Below are 19,316 nucleotides of genomic sequence, written 5' to 3' on the forward strand. Positions count from 1 at the left end.
AGAAGAGGAAACAAGGAAACAGGAGAATTTGAGGCATCATAGCTTGTAAAGTGTGTGTGCAAGGAGAAATTATTGCACCTTTCCTGTAGCCAAGTCACAGCCTGTCCCAGTAAAGGAAGTATTTTTATACTAGAGTCTACATGTGACTTTGTTCCATACTTAGACAGTCAAGAATATAAAAAAGCTGTGAAAAGGTGACAGATTATGAATTTTGCCATTCTCCGTTAAATCAAATCTTCTTCTGTGAGGCATTTACCTGGGTCATAGAGAAACTTTGCTCTTCAAAGTAGTCCTTAGAGGACGAGTAGCTGGTAGGAAATCATCCCTGTTTGTGCATGAATTAAGGATAAGATTTTGGTACCTTTATGTGTGTATTTTTCACTGATACACAAATCAGAACAGCATGTTGTTCATTTAAACATCCTGTTTATTTACTGAAGATGAATTTTTGAGGAAACTAGACATCTTAGATCTGGGTTTAGTCTCATACTTTCAGAAAAAAAATGAGTCATAAGAGAACTCTTTTAAAGTTAAAATGCTGCATTTTTGAGCTAACATTAGAACACCATGATAAATTGTAGAAAAATGTAAATTTAAAACAACATTGGAGAGAAATCCTTTGTTTCAGGCTGAAAAATATATTTAAAATAGCCAATTTCATGGAGACATTCAAACTTCCATTTTAGATCAGTCTGAAACCACTGCAATTTGACTGGGAAACGTGAAGTCCATGATTTACGTAATTCCGCCCAAAACACAGGTTTGGTACTGGGCTGCAGGACCTGATGCTGAACAGCTGTGAAAATCTCAAGGAGTTCATATTTTAAGAGAATCCTGGACCGAGCAAAGTTCCTCACTTTGTCTGATTTGTGTTGTCAGGCGATAAAAAGAGTTCAGGGGGGAAACGGCTCTTACAAGTATTTTGAGAATATTCATGCCATCTTAAGGCTTTCTAATAAAGGAACCTAATTTATGAGTTTAGGCATGTTATATGTTCCATGGGGAGAGGCAAACTCCTGGTTTAGCTCTTAAATTGTCTCTGAAGTCTCCACTGGCTGTAAAGTAGCCTAATCACACCACTGAGATTGGGTACCTAGAAGTAGGAATTATGGATGCCTTCCTTGGATTCCTCAAAAGGCCATATTTGTGTGTTTCAGATAATATTTTCAATGTTTAACGAGCAGTGGCTCATCTAGAATCTGGGAGGAACCAGCATGTTGTTTTCCAGCAACATCTGGCAGTGCAGCCTGTGGGAGGACCACGGTGTCTTGTTGCATGTTTCACAGTTTAATGGATTTAAGTATCTTGTAGAATTCAAACCTGGGATACATGTGTGATATCCAGGAAGATTATAGTGATTCTTGTGTTTACAGATTTGGGGAAAACAGGCAGGAAGATGGAGCTGGGAAGTGGGAAGGCTGGCTGCTAGCAGTAATTGCCAGCTGTGCATGCACAGGAAAGGGCAAGAACCTTGTGCCTTTATGAAAACCTGCTTTTAGAGCTGTTAAATAAAGGGGAGAGGCAGGAAGGGGAAGGAGTGGCTTCAGCAATTCTTAGCTGGATCTTTATAGCATAGAAAGGATAATTGTAACCACAGATTGAGCTGCAACAAAACAGAGCTAATTATAGTTGGCTGCCAGGCTATGTCTTGCATTTGTGATATACCCATTACAGGAGGTAGCTGGAGATGTAAGAACAGAGTATGACTCCTTTTCCTCTCTTTATATGGCATTTCCACTAATGAAGATGCTACAGAAGAGTCTGCCTAAAAGTGAAATGCTAGCTCCTCAGCTGATGTAAATCACTGTAATCCCACTGAAGTCAACGCTGGAGATTTAACATCACGCTAATTGAAGTCAATGGAGCCAGGCTGATATACACCAGCTGAGGTAAATTCCCCAGTGCATTCTTTCTAGCTCTGAGGAGTGTTTGGAGCCTGCTCTCTGGTTTGAGTCACAGAGACACCCCAGATGTGCAGTTCAAACCAGGCTCCTTATTTAGAGCTGACCTTTCCTAAATTTCAGTTACAGTGTTGAGACTGGTGATTTCAATCCAGGTTCATCCCTTTACTTAATTTGCAGGGTTTCTTTCATCTTCCTGGCCCTTGTGGTTGCATTCCCTTGTGTTTGAAGATTTTTGCTTTTTGGCCTGTGTTATCTAATTAGGCCTGATATATTTAGCTGTCACAGAGTACAACAATCTGTAGCTAGGCTTCTGTTATTATTGATGGTAATATTGTATGGAAGGATCCCCAGATGGTGTTAAACATAGTCTTATGAGCTCCTTTTCTGGTGTGTTAAGCAAATGCTCAGTTTATGGAAGACCTGCTGTCTGATTTGGTCTCTCTCTTCATTATGCAGTGATCTTTGAGCAAAAGATGTAACAAATTGTGGATGGTCTTTTCTCACTTTCTATAGCTGATGATAACTCATAGGGCAAGTATTTTTGGGGGAAGCAGAACTGGAGGGTTGAATTTCTGAAGGAGAAACTTTGCTTCAGGATGCTTGTGTTTCCTTCCAAGAGGAAAGTCTGATATGTCCAGATAATTCAAGCTATTTAACCTTCTGACTTTTCTACCAATGATATGCCAATGCCAGAGACCCTTCCTCTCCTCTGTATTGGGGAAAATGCTGAAGCAAAAGCCAGATTGCACACATTTTCTTCAATGGTTCCTTTAGAGTGTGTGCAGTTGTACAGATGAATTGGTTTAAAATGACAGCAAAGACAGTTTCTAGTGCTGAAGAGGTGTAATCTGAGCATCAGAGGGTCTCTTTGCTAGTGTATGAATGATGTCAGGGATGGCAGGGCTTCTCTGTCACTGCTCTTTGTGCTTCCTGGGTTGTAGGTTGGTCCTATTTGTTATTCTTGTGGGTTCTGGCAAGATAGGTAAGATGAATAGCCAGGAAGAAATACTAGTTTAATGGAGAAGAGACTCACTTAGAGTAAAGAGAAGAACTGAGCTTGTTGTCTCAGGTTGTAGAGAACCTCAAACCTAGAAGTCCTGTACTGAAGTGAATATTTTAATGAGTAGTTTAAAAGCATATTATTTGTAATGTATCTACCTTTGTCTCTCTTCAAAAGAGACAACACGAAGACAGAGAATCCAATGAAGCTTTGGCTAACATAAGGAGATGACAAGTGACTTCTGGGCTGGGTGGGAAGGACACCCAAGTCAAAGTTTTGGACACATGCAGAAATTGGCCATCTGATGTAGACATTTGAAGTCTCTGTTATATTTGTTTTTTCAGAGTATCATAGAATGGTTCGGGTGGAAAGGGACCTTAAAGATGATCTAGTTTCAAACCCCCCATCCCCTTTCAATAGGAAAAAAAATTCTAATCTTTTGTTATGGAAACAGTCAAACTTTGCACCTTCTGTGCAGTGGTAACTGCATTAAGAACAGTTTTGAGGGTTGCATTAAATGTACTCACAAAAACACAGACATGCACTCAAACACAGGATAGATTTGGGTTTCTTCCTTTTTGTGCAGTAAGTGAGACTGTTGCAGTAGATTTTGGAGTCACATGCAAGAAGTGTTCTGTGTCACCACTGCCTGTATTTTTGCGCTTTCTTTCAGGACATAAATGCTAAGGACATCGCTGCAACTGATGCACAGAGTCCCCGCTGTGAAGCGCCTTGCGCTGCTAATGAGACCCTGTGTGATCTCTTATCGCTGCAGGGGCTGCCAGATGCCACTAGGAAGAGTCCCAGAGAACTGGTGATGAACATAAGGCTTGTGAGAAGCAGTTTGCTAAGAACAGGAGCTCCACAAGAAACTTTGGGTTTAGCAGTCACTGCCTTCCAGATGGACAATACCTCTGTGAGCAGCTGCAGATGAAATCTTCAGGCTGAAGATGAGGGGAAGGGAGAAGAAAATTCTGCAAGCTGCTGAGACAATGAGAAGCCAGTCATTAAAGTCATAAAATGGTTGAAAGAATGGTTAGAGTGCTCCTGCCTAAAGTCATGACAAATGTTTTCTTCCTTGCTCCTTGGGAGAATTCCTGCTCTGCTGCATCCTGATATTTTTTCTCTCCTCAGGGGATGGTAGTCATCCCGCAATTACATTCTGGTCTTTGTGTTACCAGAGGGACTGATTTTATCTGCTGAAATCCTTGGGAAAGGTCTTACAGCCTCTCATCAGCACAGGATCAACTCCTGAAAATGGTATTCTGAAGTAGAAGTCTGGTTGGTGTCTTCCTAACTAGTTAGAAATGGAATTTTGCTGGGCTGAGCAAAAATTATAAGAAAGCCAAAGGATTTACCTGGGATTCCTGATATTGGGAATGGGAATGGGAATGCAGATGGGTTTTAGATATTTCATTTTATGTGGGAGAATTTTACCAGCAGCAAAGGCTGCCTCTGTTGTCCCGAGAGAGACAGCCATGGGTGAATAGAAGAGGATTGCATTGCATAAAACCCTCTGTGAGTGAGGGGAAACAATTTTCCCAGGGAGACTTGTAGTTAGTTTTGCCTCTGGCAGGGTAAAATAAGGAGCAATAAGCTGCTCTGTGTACTCCAGGCCCTTCTGAGCCATTAGGGTCTCCCTTTGTCACAGCACTGTGCAGCTCGGAACTGCCATGTGTCTTTGTGCCAGGCCATGTCAACCAGCCTGACCAACAACTCATCGATGCAAATAGGTGTTGATAAATAGTATGCAGCTGATCACCACTTTTATCTGATGACTATTCTAGTTTACTAAACTCTGGAGCCTTCTCTGTTTCATGTTGGATTACGACTTTAGGAAGCCCACTGCATGATGCTGCAAGCCAACAGTGTGTGTCTAGATGGGAAAATTTCCAGGTATCTCAGGACATTTGAGGTGAGCTGCTACCAGATGAAGGAGATCCTGGGTCTCTGCTCCTGGGCTGGCAGAGAACACCTCTCAAAAAGGGAGTCTGCCCATGTTTGTTTGTACACTGCTATCTTGACTGTATAAAGCCCCTCATAGAGACTGTACAGCCCTTAAAGGTGCAAGGAGAAAGTCAGTTCTGAGGTTTACCCAGCAAGACTAGGAGATAGAGTTGGAAAGAGAATTTGCCTCACTGGCACATCTGGTGCCTGACAAAACCTTGACTAGCTGATTTAGCACTTTGCAGTATGAAAGTTTCCACTCTGTTGGCCTATTTGGAGAAGCTCTGGGAAGAGGGACAGGATTTGGTCTCTTTGTAACTCTGTATATTGTGGGCAAAGAGAAGTGCCTGCAAAGTCTGTTCTGTTCACTATGGTTTTGTCCTCCTACTGTGTTGTGACAGCCTGGCTTGGAGACAGATTTTAGCTTCATTATGTGGAGTCTAAAATTTTCTTTAACAGGATGGAATATAGTTCTGCATTTAAGCAATTCAAAGCTTCCAGATGGAAGGAATATATCCAAAGCTGTGCTTTCCTGCAGACCTTTCTGCTTCTGTCCCTGCCTTTACAGTCACAAATGCACATGGGTCTGCAAGTTATGTCTATGGTCTAACTCAGAGAGCTGTCTGAAATGGCTGGCCTTGTTCCCTGCAGCAGAAACTAAATAAAATATATGAATGTCTGCTGCCCTATTGTACAATTTTCACATTAGCTGTGATTTTACTCTGATTCACTCTGTACTAAGAACCATAGCTAGTTACAGAACACCTGAATGAGTGGATGTCAATTGCCCATTACCCCCCAAACCTGAACACTTCTCTCCATTTCTTCTTTAGCTGATTTGAAAAGAAGTCTGTCTGATTGCTGGAGCAGCAGTTAGCAAAAATGAAAGTTGAAAACATCAATCTCCAGCACAGCGCAAGCCTTCATGCTCTTATCCTTCCTCATGTGGCAAGACATGCATTTCCTGGAATTGCTGAGCCACTCAGATGAGCAGACAGGCAGTATTTAACCCAACAAGGGCCTTGCTTTCAGAACAGATTTATTTTGTGGATGGTGCTCTACTCACTCACATCACTAGAGAAACCTTTAGCATTTTGACTGTTCAGGTCTGCTATATCTTCTTGCTGAGGCTCTGGAAGTGCTTGGGCAGCACAAGGGCTGTCTGTGGCCCAGCAGCCCCGTGCTGTGGATAATGTGTCCTTTTTGGCAGAGACAAAAGGTCTCAAGGTTCACGTGGGCTCTGTTGGAGGGGCTCCCCTCATGCAGGTGAGCACTGTCATCCCCTGAAAACATTCCTAAGGAGAGATGATGAAAAGATCTCCTTGTCCATCTTGGCTGGTCCAGAGAGCTGCCACGTGTTCCTAGGGATGGAGCCATCCCAAAGTCCCTGCTTCTGTTTCCCATGCACGCTGAATACAACGGATTAGAGAAAAGTCAAAATCGCTCCGAGTTCCCTCTTGTGCATTCAGTCCCATGCTCAGGCACAACTCAAATCTATGCCAGGAGGCAATTCAGGTTAGGAAAGGGATATGCCATTTTTCTCTACCTCTGCTTCTTGTCACATTTTGTTAAACGCGGTCATGTAGCATGTAATGAAGACATCTGTTCGTTTTGTAGGAAACTGTGAAAAAGTGCGTGCGTTTGCCTTGTGCCATCTGTTGCCATTCTGATAAACAGTTGAAAACTCTGGCAAACATAAACAAAAACAGTGTGCTCTGGTGCTATAACGGCACCATTTTCTTTCTTGGTGTTCTGTGTTTGAACCTTCCCTTGTGATGCATTAAATATTTGGGCCTCTGGTCTGCTGCAAGGAGATCTGATGTTCAGCAAACGCAGCAGTTCTGCTTCTGTCTGTGTCCCTCCCCTGAACCTGAGACAGTGAGGAGAAGCAGGAGTGCCTGAGCTGCTGGAATGATGTGAAATGCTGTCTGTGCCACCTGGACGGCTCAACTTTCTCCCCTCCAGATTTTGTGCCTCTGAGTGGAAACTTGGCTGAATCAAGGAAATTATTCCAGAATATGCTACTGATCAGGAGGGATTTAGATGTATTATACAGGATTATTATTTTTCCAGAAGTCTGTCTTGTGAGCAAAGGTTCTGCGTTACAGAATGTGTTGAAAATAAGTAGCTTATATTGGATTTTGGTGATGATGAACTATTACTGTATGGAGAGACAAAATAAAGGGGCGCTTTTTGTGAGGCTCATGCTGTCAGAGAAACACAAATAACACAAAGCTGGAGAGCAGAGTATGGTGGCCAGCTAAAAGCAAACAGTGGAGAAAGAACACATGCAAACTTTTCATTGTGGCTTTCAATGCAAGACCATATAGAAGATCTCAAATATTACTATATAAACAAATTTTTCAAGAAAACGACCTGAAGTACTTGCACAGGAGTCTTTAGCATGTGCTACTTTGCATTTACCAGATCCAATCTAAAGAAGTAGTTTCCCTGAATGGTAAAAAAAGACCTCTTTTAACTCCTTCTGCTACATAGTTACTAAATAGTGTTTTCTAGTGACAGTGCATTTTTGCTGGCATATATAGACTGCGCCAGTTAACAGCTAAATTATCTTTTGTAGGTTTCTGCCTGAGTTGCATATAAAGTGAGCTACATTGCGGGTTAAAAATAAAATGCACTGTTCTAACAATTATTAAAATTCATGTCGTATAAAGTACTTTAAGCAAAGAAGTTGAATGCAGAATGTCTAAGCCTATATTGCAGTCTTGGGACTGCTCTGACACAGAAAACAATATGAATACACAGTGGTAAAAATATAAAGAAGCTAGGAAAAGATCACAGGAGAAATACCAGGTTTTCTTTTGAGACAAGCCACGGAAATGTGAAATTAAGAAGTGCTGTAATGCATACTGACAGGGAGCAGAGGCACAGCTCACATTGCAACTACAGCTGGTTATTTTTAGGCTGGTTTCCTTAGGAAGGCAGGCTTATGAGCACAGGGGGATGTCTGTGTGTGTACATGCATGCACCTGCCTGTCATGACTTCTAAACCTGCTGGTATCTTGTATCTGAGTTTGACAGAGATGGTAATTTGCATCCTGATGGTTTCCAGAGAGTGGATGGGGAGGGAAGGTCGACTCCATCTCTTGTTAGGTGGGAAGGAATTCATGTGGGCAAAGACTGGAATAACACCCCAGATACAGGAAAACCTTGAGAGGGAAGGCCTAGCACCTTGTTAGGCACAGGAGAATCTGGCTGCAGGGCACCAAATCATAGGAAAACAGGTTTCAAGAGTTCCACTGCTTATGGAACAACTTTTGAGGAGGTGGGACTTCTGGCAAAAGCTTCTTTTTGGCAACTTCTGCAGACTCTCCTCCTCTGTGGACCAGACAGGGCAGAGAGCATGAAGCACAGACACAGCAGGGGGTTACAGCAACTCTTGGGAATAGAGCTGCCAGGGCCTGCAATTTCTATTTCCGAGAAGATGCTGTAACATTTTAAATTTAACTTTACAGTTAAATGTAGTGTAAGTATATGAAAAAAGGCTGAACTTTCATTCTGACTAACATTTTGACAGTCAAAATGCTACTGAAATAATTTTCTTCAGAAAATTTTTAAGTAGAATTGTATGTTCCTCCAAAAGATTAACTTTGTAAAACAACATACTTTTTGTTAAAAAAAAAAAAGAAGGAACCTTGTCAGAAAGAGTTTATTGCTTGGAGTCTAACCAATTTCAGTATCAAATGATAAATCAATCTGTGCAATTACAGCTCTAATGGGGATTAGGTCACAGTAAAGCTTATGAGTACTCAAGACTTAATTAGCTCACTGAAATCAGTCTGACTCTACATTGACTTGGTAAGTCTTGAATCAGACTCAGAAAGCTTGATGAACAGAAGGACTCAGTGCTGTGGTGCCTAAATTTCAATGATGTCTCCCCAGCAGGGGCTCACTGTCATCACTCTGTCCTGGAGTCTGAGGAGGGTCAGCTGCTGTTCTCTCAAAGTAGTGATCAGATGTGTTATTCACTTCTGTTTTCCCCTTCTCCCATCCCCCATTTTGTAACAATCTTAGGACCTTGGTCTGAGATATTATTCACATCTTCTCTCTACCTGGGGGATGGAGAACCCTCATTTCTCACTTGAACCCCACTGGGTTTGGAGATTCTTCTAAGACAGGAGATACTGGGCTTCTTTTCTTAGAGCTCTTTGTTTTGCATGGGGGATAATTACATTTTTACATTTTGCTACAGACAGTAACTCTTGAGACTTGTGGTCAGGGTTCTTGTAGGACTGAACATCTTTTAGACTCCTTGACAGACTGGTTTGCAATACCTTTTTGTGAGGCAGGAGCTCCTGGCTTTGGCTGAATTCCAGCCTTGTCCCCTCTCTTCTGTCATGATCCTACTTGAGGGACCAAGCAAGGGTATGTGAGGTTTCTGTTCTTCCAGCTGGGTCCAAGAGATGTTATTCTTTCTTGTTGTTTGACCTTGTCCATGGACAGATGGCCCAGCTGCATGTCTGCACATTTAGGTGAAGGAGATGTGAGTTGCAAGCTGTGTTGCTGTATTTTTGTAACTGAGTTCTGATAAGAGATTCTTTGATATGAGACAGAAGAGGTTTAGCCTCTGGGATAGAAGAGGGATTCAAATCCTGTCTTCCTGCATTCCAGCCAAACATTTATCACTAGGCTAGGAGTCAAAACTGGAGAGCTTGCACTTTCATGTTTTGGTCAGGGCCGGTGCAGTCTGTTCTTTGCTTTATTTCTCAAATGCTTTCTTAATTGAAGAATTCTTTCATACTATTAAAAACCCTATAAATAAGTCCACAAGTTTTTTACACCATTGCCTAACTGGGTTTTTATTTGCCCCCTTTTTGTTGTGTCCCTGTCCCCATGTGTGGGACTACCTGGTTTTGTTCAGTGACTTTTCAAGTCCTCTTCTGATGTGTTGTGTGCTGCTTTCAATCTCTGTCTGTCTGTCTGAGAAACACAGCTGGAGGGGCACTGGGCTCTGCAGGTGTGAGTTAGGCTGGGAAACATCTGGTTTGGGAATCACAGTGGGGCAAATGAGATGGTGTTTCCATCTGCTTCACAACATAAAGACTTGGACAGCTCCAGTAGTGGCCCAAACTGCTAACTTCATATCCCTAAGGTTAAGCTGACTTTATCATCACCATGTATAGGAGCTTTGTGAAGCTTGGGTGCCCAAGGGTTAAGTTGCAGTGCTCCGGGAGTGTTTAACCTGAACTATTTTTATGAAAATAAAAATGACAGCTGGAGGCTTTAAACAAGAACAAGCTCCTAATCATGTTGGCACTGAGAGAGAATCACTACGTTGAAGTGATGACTGTCTTGCTAGGCCGCAAATGAAAAAAGAATGAGTACAGGGAGTGAGGTGAAGTAATTGGTGTAACACATTTATCAGCAGAGATGGGATTCTTGAAGCCACTGCCTTGTGCTCTTGCCTGTTCTCCTTAAGAGCCATTTTACTTCTGGATCAATGTCTAGATGTGCTGGTAACTGCTATTTGTCTCTGGGATCAAATGAGGTTCTCAGATGAGTTTACCCCATTTATAACTTGCTGTTAATCATACAGCAGCTCTGCAGGAGTGGTCAGTATGTGAGCAGCCGTGTAAACAGGATAATTTTTCTCCTCATCTCTTTATTATGTCTTATGTTGGTAAGGAGATATTTGTCTCCTAGTCTATGCCTTATATATAAGAGAACAAGTCTGGAGAAATAACCATCTGTCCCCTTAATAAAGACCTTGAGGCACAGATTGCTTACAAAAAGAGGCACTGCAAGTAAGACAAGGTTATCATCTGAGATAGTAGGATCACTTATGATCTCCCAATCCAGTCACTATTCATACCAAGAGCTTACAGGTGATTACAGCTGACTTTGAACGCAGAACTTTTGGACTTATAAATTATCTTCATTTTTTCTCTCTTTCACTTATATTTGTATTTCCTTATTTTGCCCACAATTAGTGAAGCTTTAGTGTGTTTTGATCCTTGATGAAGTATGTTTACTTATTGTAGAAAGATACTTGCACTTTCTGTGGAAATATATTTTACTTCACATAAGGAAAAAAAAAGCTGCTTGCTTATCTCCTGATCTGGCTAAGGTGGTCACTCAGGTTTGGAAAACAAAATGCATGTTGGCTGTATTAAATAGCTTTGTTGGAATGGAAGGGGGATGTAGGACATAGCGGATATTTGTGGAAGTGAAACCATTTGAGATGGTGGTAGTAGAGGGCAGGAGCTCACAACACTTTGAGACCAGGAGCTCAGGCAGTTTTCTGTCCATCTCACAGCCTGTTTATCGAGTCTGTACTTCATTAATTTGTCCAGGAAGATGTTATGGCAGACAAGTTAAGTCAAAAGCCTTAGTGAAGTCAAACTTCCACTGCTCTTTCCTCATTCATCAAGCCTATCATTTCATTGCAGAAGGCTGTCAGGTTGGTCAGGCATGATTTATCCTTCTAAAATCCATTCCAAATCACCCTCTTGTCCTTCATATACTTGGAAATGGTTTCCAGGAGGATTTACTCCAGGGACTGAGACTGATGGGCCTATTGTTTCCTGGAACCTCTTCCTTGCCCTCCTTGAAGGTAGGAGCAACATTTGCTTCTACCCAGTCTACAGGAGCGTGCCATCTTCCCGTGATTATTGAGAGTGTCCTCATAGTGACATTGGCCCCCAGCGTTCATGGATGTATCCATTAGGTCCCAAGGACATTGTTGTCCAGTTTGTTTGAATATTCCCATAACTGATCATTCTCTACAGTGGGTAAGTTTTGCTCCAGATTTTCCCACTGGCCTCAGGGGATTCCTCAAGACCACGCTTTGCAGTAAGACCTAAGTGAAGAAGGCATCAATTTTCCCAGGCTAGGATTCCAAGTCCCCACTGCTGGGATCCTGTTCTCCCACCTACATGAGCTGTGTCTTTGTTGCTGTCAGGAACGAGGACGGAGCTTAGTTCTGTACCTTAAAAGAAGGTGTTAAACTGCAGGAAAATAGGCCATGTTCTTTTGATTTTTTTTTTTGATTTTTTTTTTTTTTGGTAAATGTGAAATCTTTTATGTTGTGTTGCTGACACCTGTGAGCACAAGTGACAGAAGACCAAAATGTCTGTTAGCCTAGTTATGTCCTACATCCAGAAGAGCAGGTATTAACACAAAAGAAAAACAGGACCCCCCGTGGCCTGTCTTTTGCATTCAGTTCTTCATCCTCACAAACAGTATGGGAAAGTTTTACCAGGTAACTTTGTTTCTGAGGCAACAAATCACAGCAAGCAGATTGATTGTGAGTTAGCAACCAGGGAGACGGGGGGGAGAAAAACAACACCCTTCAGCTATAATGTTTTCCAAAGTTAACACGTCGCATAGGAGGTGTAAATGATATGAGGACTGAGGGCTGCTGAATTTCCAAATGCCTTCCTGCAATATCTTGGTCTGGCAATTAATCAATTTTCTGTGCCTTTCAGAGTTTTCCTCTGAACAATGTTCTTCCTATGAAGCTCATTAGCCATCAAAACCTGTCATGTCTACACATGTTTTTCTTGCACCTCATTAAGAGATTATTGATTGTTGGCTTCTGCCTCTTTCAGAATTTGCTTCAGAAAATTAATTTCAACCATGAGTGCAATTTAACTGAATGCTTTTGCCAATACTTGGTAATGACTTCCTTTGTTTAAAACTGTTTAAAAATTTTCATCATGTTTATTTTGTCCCCAGCAAAATGCGAATCATCTTCAGCTGAAGCAAAAAAGGGAGAAAATGTACCTTGATAAAAATGTATGATATTGTCTTAAGATGGATTGAAGCCTGAAGCAGTTTCAGAAATGCAAGAAAACTTCATAATTGCTATTGATCCATTTGTAACAAGTGTATCTTGTGGCCACCAGATTTTTCTTCCTGTATGAGGTTTGTCAATATAGTCATTCCATTGAGGGAGGAACATAGGCCAAGCAATTAACATTTTTTGGGGGGGATTGCTTTGGTAATTAGACCAATTTTTCACTGGTGGGTTATTAATTATTCAGGTCTCATGGGTTTTTTTTTTTAATAGGAAACATTGGCAAGTTCTTTCTGCACTCATGAACAAACTTCTCCTGAGTCATCAGCCAGCAGATTCAGTCAGATACTCTTTTGCTCAGGAAGAAGGAATGAGAAAAAAGGCTTTTTACACGTAACATTTCCTGGATGTCACATTCATTCTGGCTAGTGCAAAGGATAGGCTCTTCTTTTAAAGCTGCTGGGGCAGGCAATGGCACATATTTTACAGGGAAACAGCTGTGGAGAGAGATGAAGGACCAGATTTGTCCAAGGTTTCTAACTGCTCTTGAGGCTAATGAGTCTCAGAAGGGCCCTCATAATGGAGCCATCAAGTTGCTGTTTTTCCCATGCTGAAATCAAGCAGAAGTGTGGTATCAAACCTTTCTGTGCTCTTCTGACATTGCATTGAGATGATTACAGCAGCTTATCCTGGAAGATGTAGCACTAAGGGTGTTCTTTCCAAGAGATTCTCTCTTGACTGACAAAGCTGTGTTCAGAGGTGTTCCTTGTTTACCCAGCCTCAGTGTCTGTGTGTTCCTGCCTCCTGCTTTTATCACACAGGTTTCACACAATTCTTGGTCTGTTTTGACAACAGTGGAAAATGGACAGACGAACAACTATGACTCAAAATCAGCCCAAAAAACTGTGCTGTACAGCTAGACAGCAGTACTTTGTGGAAGAGAATCTTAGGATCATAGAGGTTGGAAGGCAACTCTGGAAACTGTCTCATTCAAGCCTCTTGCACACAGCAGTTTCAGCTAGAGGAGTTTTCTCAGTGCTATATCCAGTCAGGTTTGAATACCATAAAGAATGGATACTCCACAACTATGCTGTGCAACCAGTTCTCACACTCAGCTCTCTCTGCAATTAATTCTTGGGTTTGGGGTGTTTCTTGTGTTTCATTTTGTGCCTGTTGCCTCTGTACTGGGTACCACTGAGGTTTATCAGTCATCTCTATTTTCCCTGGACAAGTATTTATACACGTTGACAAGATTCTCCTTTCCCTTGAGTATTTTTTTTTTTCATCTAGGTTAAGCAATTTGGCTTTCTCAACCTCACCTCAAATGTAAGTAAGTGGTAGTGACATTTGAATCTGGCTTCACTGTCAGGAGTAAGCTTGTGAAAAGTCACTCTAAGGATATCTGTTACCAGGAGCATTGGCTTCTGGCATCCCAGAGCATTCTGTTCAAGCCTTGCTGGTAGTTTTTGACCTTTTTACCGCTAGGTAAAAAGACTGAGAGTGGACTTGTTGTGCCTTCTGGTCTTCAAATCCTCCAGTGGAGAAGTTTCCCTCTCCATGATTGAGGTTGGTTGAGGTGCACTCCATGCTTTATGTGGTTTCCTCCTCCCATCCTCCCACAGTTAATGATACCTCTCCAGTCTCTTGGCAAGAATGACTGGGTTGACCCATCTGTCTCACTTAAATAATTAGGGATTGGTTGGGTGTGATTCAGACTTTCAGTTTATTTCAAACCAGGCAGGTTAACCTACAATCTGTGGTTTCCCATAGTATACTGAAAAACAACATTTTAAATTTCAAGTAAACAATACAAATCCAAATTCAACCACCAGTAATAAGAAAACAAAGCCTACAGATGCGTTTGCTCTGGTAATTGTTCTGCCTATGATAGGAGAGACATATAAATGGCTTTCCATTAGGGAGTATGTTATCGATATAGTTTTAAAGAAATTTAAAATAAAAATAAACATAAAAAAATAACATGGGCAAATGTTTTGTTTCATGGAACAGACGGGCCAGTGAGTCACCTGATTTTGTATTCTAACCCCTTGCACGGTGAGCTTCTCCCATTAATTCCTGCACACAAGTCTCTTGTCATGTGGCTGGATACTCAGGGAGTCACAGCCCATCGCCAAATCCTGTGTCCATTTGCCTGAGGATAACAAATTGTCTGTTGTGGTCCCATGGTGGACTTTGACTTGACAGAGTGCTCTCCAAGCAGGATCAGTAGCCATTGCCTGCTCCCTCCTGTTGGTTCTATTCTAGCTATCCTGGCTCCTGCTCAGCTCATACCAGTGCACTTAATCAAATTGCCACCTGTCAATTCTCTGTTTCTGGGCTGCACAAGCCAGCAGGAGACAGCCAAGGTCAATCCCAGTCCTGCTGCAGCTGATGGCAAAGCTACCATTAGCCTCGGGAAGATGAGATATTCCCTCGGTATTCCATGAGGTGCTACACAGTTATGGAGATCCCTGTCTGAAGGGGTTGGGTAGGCAGTACCCTGTGCCATAAGGAAAATTAGTTTGGACTCTCTCAGAGGCCTTGCAGGATGACAATGACTGCACTTTTAATGCTACTAATTTAAGTGAAATACATAGAAAAGGACTTTGGGTGAAACTCCCCTTCCTTGTACACGTGTCAGGCTTGAAAAGCATTCAGGGTACACACTTCTTACTGCAGCTGGGGGGATTCTGGTACCATAAGCACCTGTATGGACCAAGGCCACTGCTAACTGTCTTGTGCAGAATAAAATAGACTTTGTGTCTGTGGGCAGGTTGGACATAAAGTACCTACTGCTATAACCATGAATAGCCATGGACCAATGTGCTTTGCCTTGAGAGCTCTGTTCCCAAGTCCAGGCACCACTCTCTAAGCTCTTCAGAAGGTGTTCAGTTTTGTTTTAAAAGCATCTGAACTCATTCTGCTCTGCTCTTCCCACTGGCAGGCTGTTTCAGACCCTAATTGCTGTAGCGATTAGGAAACCTCTTTTAATTTCCAACCTAAATGTATCCATGGCCAATTTCTATTCATTTGTTCTGGTGCCAGTATTGGCCATTAAGTCAAATAGCTCTTTTGTCTTCTGGTGTTTATCCTCAAGATAGATTTGTAGAGAGAAATCTTCCCTCTTTCACCAGCTATTTTGCTAGTCTAAACAAGCTAAGCCCCTTCAGTCTCCTCTTGTAAAACTGATTCTTCATCCTGAGTGATCACTCTTCTCCAATTTGAAATCAGCTGTAGTCACACAGGCAGAAAACCAGAAATCTTTTCTACCTTTAGTGGTTATATTTAAGTAAGTGCATTTACTCTATGGATTAATTGGCCAAGCATTACCATTCTCCTCATGTATCCAGTTCTTCATATTTCACTGTGCAGAAGATAGCTGAATAATCTGGTTCCATCATTAGAAAGATTTGTGAAGGACACCAGCAGTATGTCCTGCTCTAGTAAAACTGCTGTATTTCATCTGTGTTGGACAATGGATAATGCTGAGACTTTACTCTAGGCTGTTTTTTTCTCATGTGGTGTTCTTGATCTCTCCCTCCTGTCCCCTCTCCTGTTTTTTTGGCAGGGGAAAACCCTTAACAGGGTAGTCCATGTGGTGGTGTGTAAGAGCAAGCCCTGTTTCCTTCCTGAGTTTTCTTCCTGTCTGCCAGCACAGTTGTGTTCAGCTGGAGGATCATACTGAGTATTTCCAGCTGCTCAGACATCTCTTTGCTTTTCAGAACTCTGAATTTCCTCTTCGCTGGCACAGATTTAAATGCCTTTCATTAGACCTTGGTCTTCATCACACAAAATATCAGCAGTACATTCAGTTTTCATGATGAAGAGTGATCCTACTGGGAGAACATCAGTGAACTTCTGAGCTAAAACTGGTAAGCTTTGAGGGTTTTGTTCACTGGGGCTGGCAAGACTCTGGAACAGTTCCCTGCAGGTCTAATTATTTTTACTAGACAATCTCCCATTGCAATGAATGGGAAGTTTGGATTGTACCATGATTCAATGGACTTTATGTTGCCAGACTGTCCTGTTGGATAACATAACGTGCCATGAGAAGGGACTGCACTGGGAGAGGAGCATGCTTACTGGTGTGCCTCATGTAAGCAGTGCTATGATCTAGCAATAGTTCAAGGTCACATTTTGACTGTGTATATTGTTTTAATTTGCAGCGTCTTGGCAGTGCAAGCAGTCACATTTGTTAGTGTTTGAAAAGAACAAGGGAAATTAAATATGCAAGAGCATTAGAGTACGTTTCAGCCTTTGACATAAACCCACAAAATTAAAGCAATCCAGACATATGCCTGCTTCTCTGCTTCTTTGCATCAACATGCCCTCAGCTTCAGCTCTGTGACACCTACCACTTTGAAGGGACAGTTCTGGGACCTTGTGATGGTTAAGAGTAATTTAAAAGTGATACAAGAATGAACTGTGGTGACAGTCTTATGCTTTAACCCTGTTTCTTCTATTTTCTTTTTTTTTTTTTCTTTCAAAATCCCTCATAGCATCAGACCCATGTGTAGGACTGGCTTTATTCACAGAGCCTGACTTAGAGGAGATCCATGTGTCTGTTGGGTTCAGGGTTAGAACGGTATAGACGAGGAGAGAGCTTATTCTTGGTTCTGACAGTGGTTTTTCTTGATTAGCCTTGAGTTCCTTCACACTTTCTTTTTTCCCTGTGCTTTTAGACCTGGTAGGGGTGTGTGGGAGTGGGGTGTTCCCAAAATATTGCCTGCCATTTGGTAGCCCATGCAACAGTTGGTATGTTTGTGTCACAAGTACTGCTGCTTCCTTACGTATTCCTGGACCTTGTGTATTCCTGGACCTCATCTTCGGAAATGTGGTTTTTTTTTTCCTCATCCTGCCAAAATGTAGGCTAAGATGAGTTAGGATTGTTTGTGTTTTCTGAGAACTGATACAGAAGGGATTTTCAATTTCTATGCTGCAGCTAACTTTTCATCGAAACCTCCTAAATTTCTGTATTCACAAAGAAGTTCTTTGTGAATTTGTTCAACTCAAAATGTTTTTCACCTCAAAAACCTAGTGAAGAAGATGTTTAGCCAGCTCTCCAATATGTTCTTCTTGGAGCCAGTACAAGAAAATCTCTTCATATCCCTGATTCATATTCCTGGAGCTGGTACACTCCCTCCTTGAAGTTAAGTCCTGACCTGTGTTGAAGCAGCACAGTGTTCTCCTGTTGCATGTGCTGCACCTGAGCTGTGGGTCAAGGAGGACATTTGATCTTCAGAGCTCAGATCTGCTCTGTCTCATCTGCTGTCAATGAAGGTTGGAGTATCTTGGAGCTGAATCTTGAGAAAGAAGCATAAGTGAAACACTGCAAGTCAGGGCTGACCACAATATCTTCTCCTGCTTTAAAATCCCAATTTTGAAAAATAGGCAGCATAGCCCTCCCTTTCTTTCTGCCCGACTCTGTCCTATCAGTTTGGATTGCTGGATCTTTGGGACCCCAGTTATTCTTGTACACCTACCAGCATCATGGGAACACAAAAGTTGCTGGGTGGCCCAGACATGATGACAATGAAATATTGAATGGTGATAGTAGGGAGATTGTTTGTTAAAGTCAGAGCCCTTGGACTACAATTTGATCCAGGCAGTAGAGATGCAGCTGGACATTACCATTCAGATACAATGCTGGTAGTCCCAGCACTACATTGCCCCAGTTCTGATGACTGGTGAAAGATCCACAAACAGAATAACAAAACACAAAACCTCAGAGATTGTATAAGGGGAGTACTCTGGAGGAGTAAAAAGTTGCTTTATGCTTTTGTTCCTGTGGACACCCTCCAGTTATTGTTATGAAGCTGAACGAACTTACTGGCTCAATAATTAATTAATTGATTTACAAATAAAGGGTGAAAAGCATCAGGGTGCATTTTTTTTTCATGTGTCTGAGAAAGTGCTACACTATAGCTTTCAGATTATTTCGTGCTAAGTGTACAAAGTTAAGGTATTTTCACTTTGGTCTGTCAGTCAATAACTTCAATGAGCAGAGGCTGTGGAGAGGAGAAAGAGAACTAAAACAAAACTTCCTACTGACTGATCCTCTGCTTAGGAGTTGCACTTGAAAAAGCCAAAGGAGAATAGTCTGCTTACAGAGAGAGCATCTAACAGGACTGTTGACAACCAGGATCGTGAGAAAATAGCAACGGGTTGTTTTAATCAATTCAGAAGGAGAGGCAATCGATTTTAGGGATAGCAAGGGGTTACTCAGCCAATAATTAACCACCTTATCAAAGTTTTCTGGTAAAACCATGGATTATGTTGAACTCAGAGTCCTGGCTCTTTGAGGAGAATTCAGATCTGGATTTTCCTCTTCCCCAGTGCTCTTTACTGCTGACATGCTGCCACAGTCAGTGCCCTTTGTTCTTTTTCACAGGCAAAGGTATTCGCTTCTGATGTAGCATCGACACAGAGGATCTGGGAAGAGCTGCCACATCAGTGTGGGGTGGGAGACAGAGTCAAAGCTGCCCAGGAAATGCTTCTGTTGAGTTTCTTTTATGCTGAGTTTCTCTACATTAAAAGGGAGCAGGGGAATTGCAAGATCCTCCAGTCTCTAGTCCTTCAGAAATATTTAAAGGGCCCTTGTTGTTAATGGTATCCCTTCTCAAGGCACAAATGTGCAGTGGTGCAATTGTGACTGAAGCCGTTGGTGAGATGAAGCAGGTGGAAAACCTATTGGCAGAGTTGGAGG

The 19,316-nt window shown here is 42.0% G+C and overlaps 1 long non-coding RNA gene across 1 annotated transcript; it reads left to right on the top strand.

Annotated features, from left to right (window-relative positions):
- The first annotated feature begins 1,896 nt into the window (after window positions 1–1,896).
- Window positions 1,897–7,213, top strand: LOC137475178 (uncharacterized). The gene is made up of 2 exons (XR_010999725.1): window positions 1,897–3,939; window positions 4,039–7,213. It is a non-coding gene; the product is annotated as an uncharacterized lncRNA (long non-coding RNA).
- The last annotated feature ends 12,103 nt before the right edge of the window (window positions 7,214–19,316 follow it).

Source organism: Anomalospiza imberbis, chromosome 6 (assembly GCF_031753505.1).
Source record: "Anomalospiza imberbis isolate Cuckoo-Finch-1a 21T00152 chromosome 6, ASM3175350v1, whole genome shotgun sequence".
Lineage (NCBI taxonomy): Eukaryota > Metazoa > Chordata > Aves > Passeriformes > Viduidae > Anomalospiza > Anomalospiza imberbis.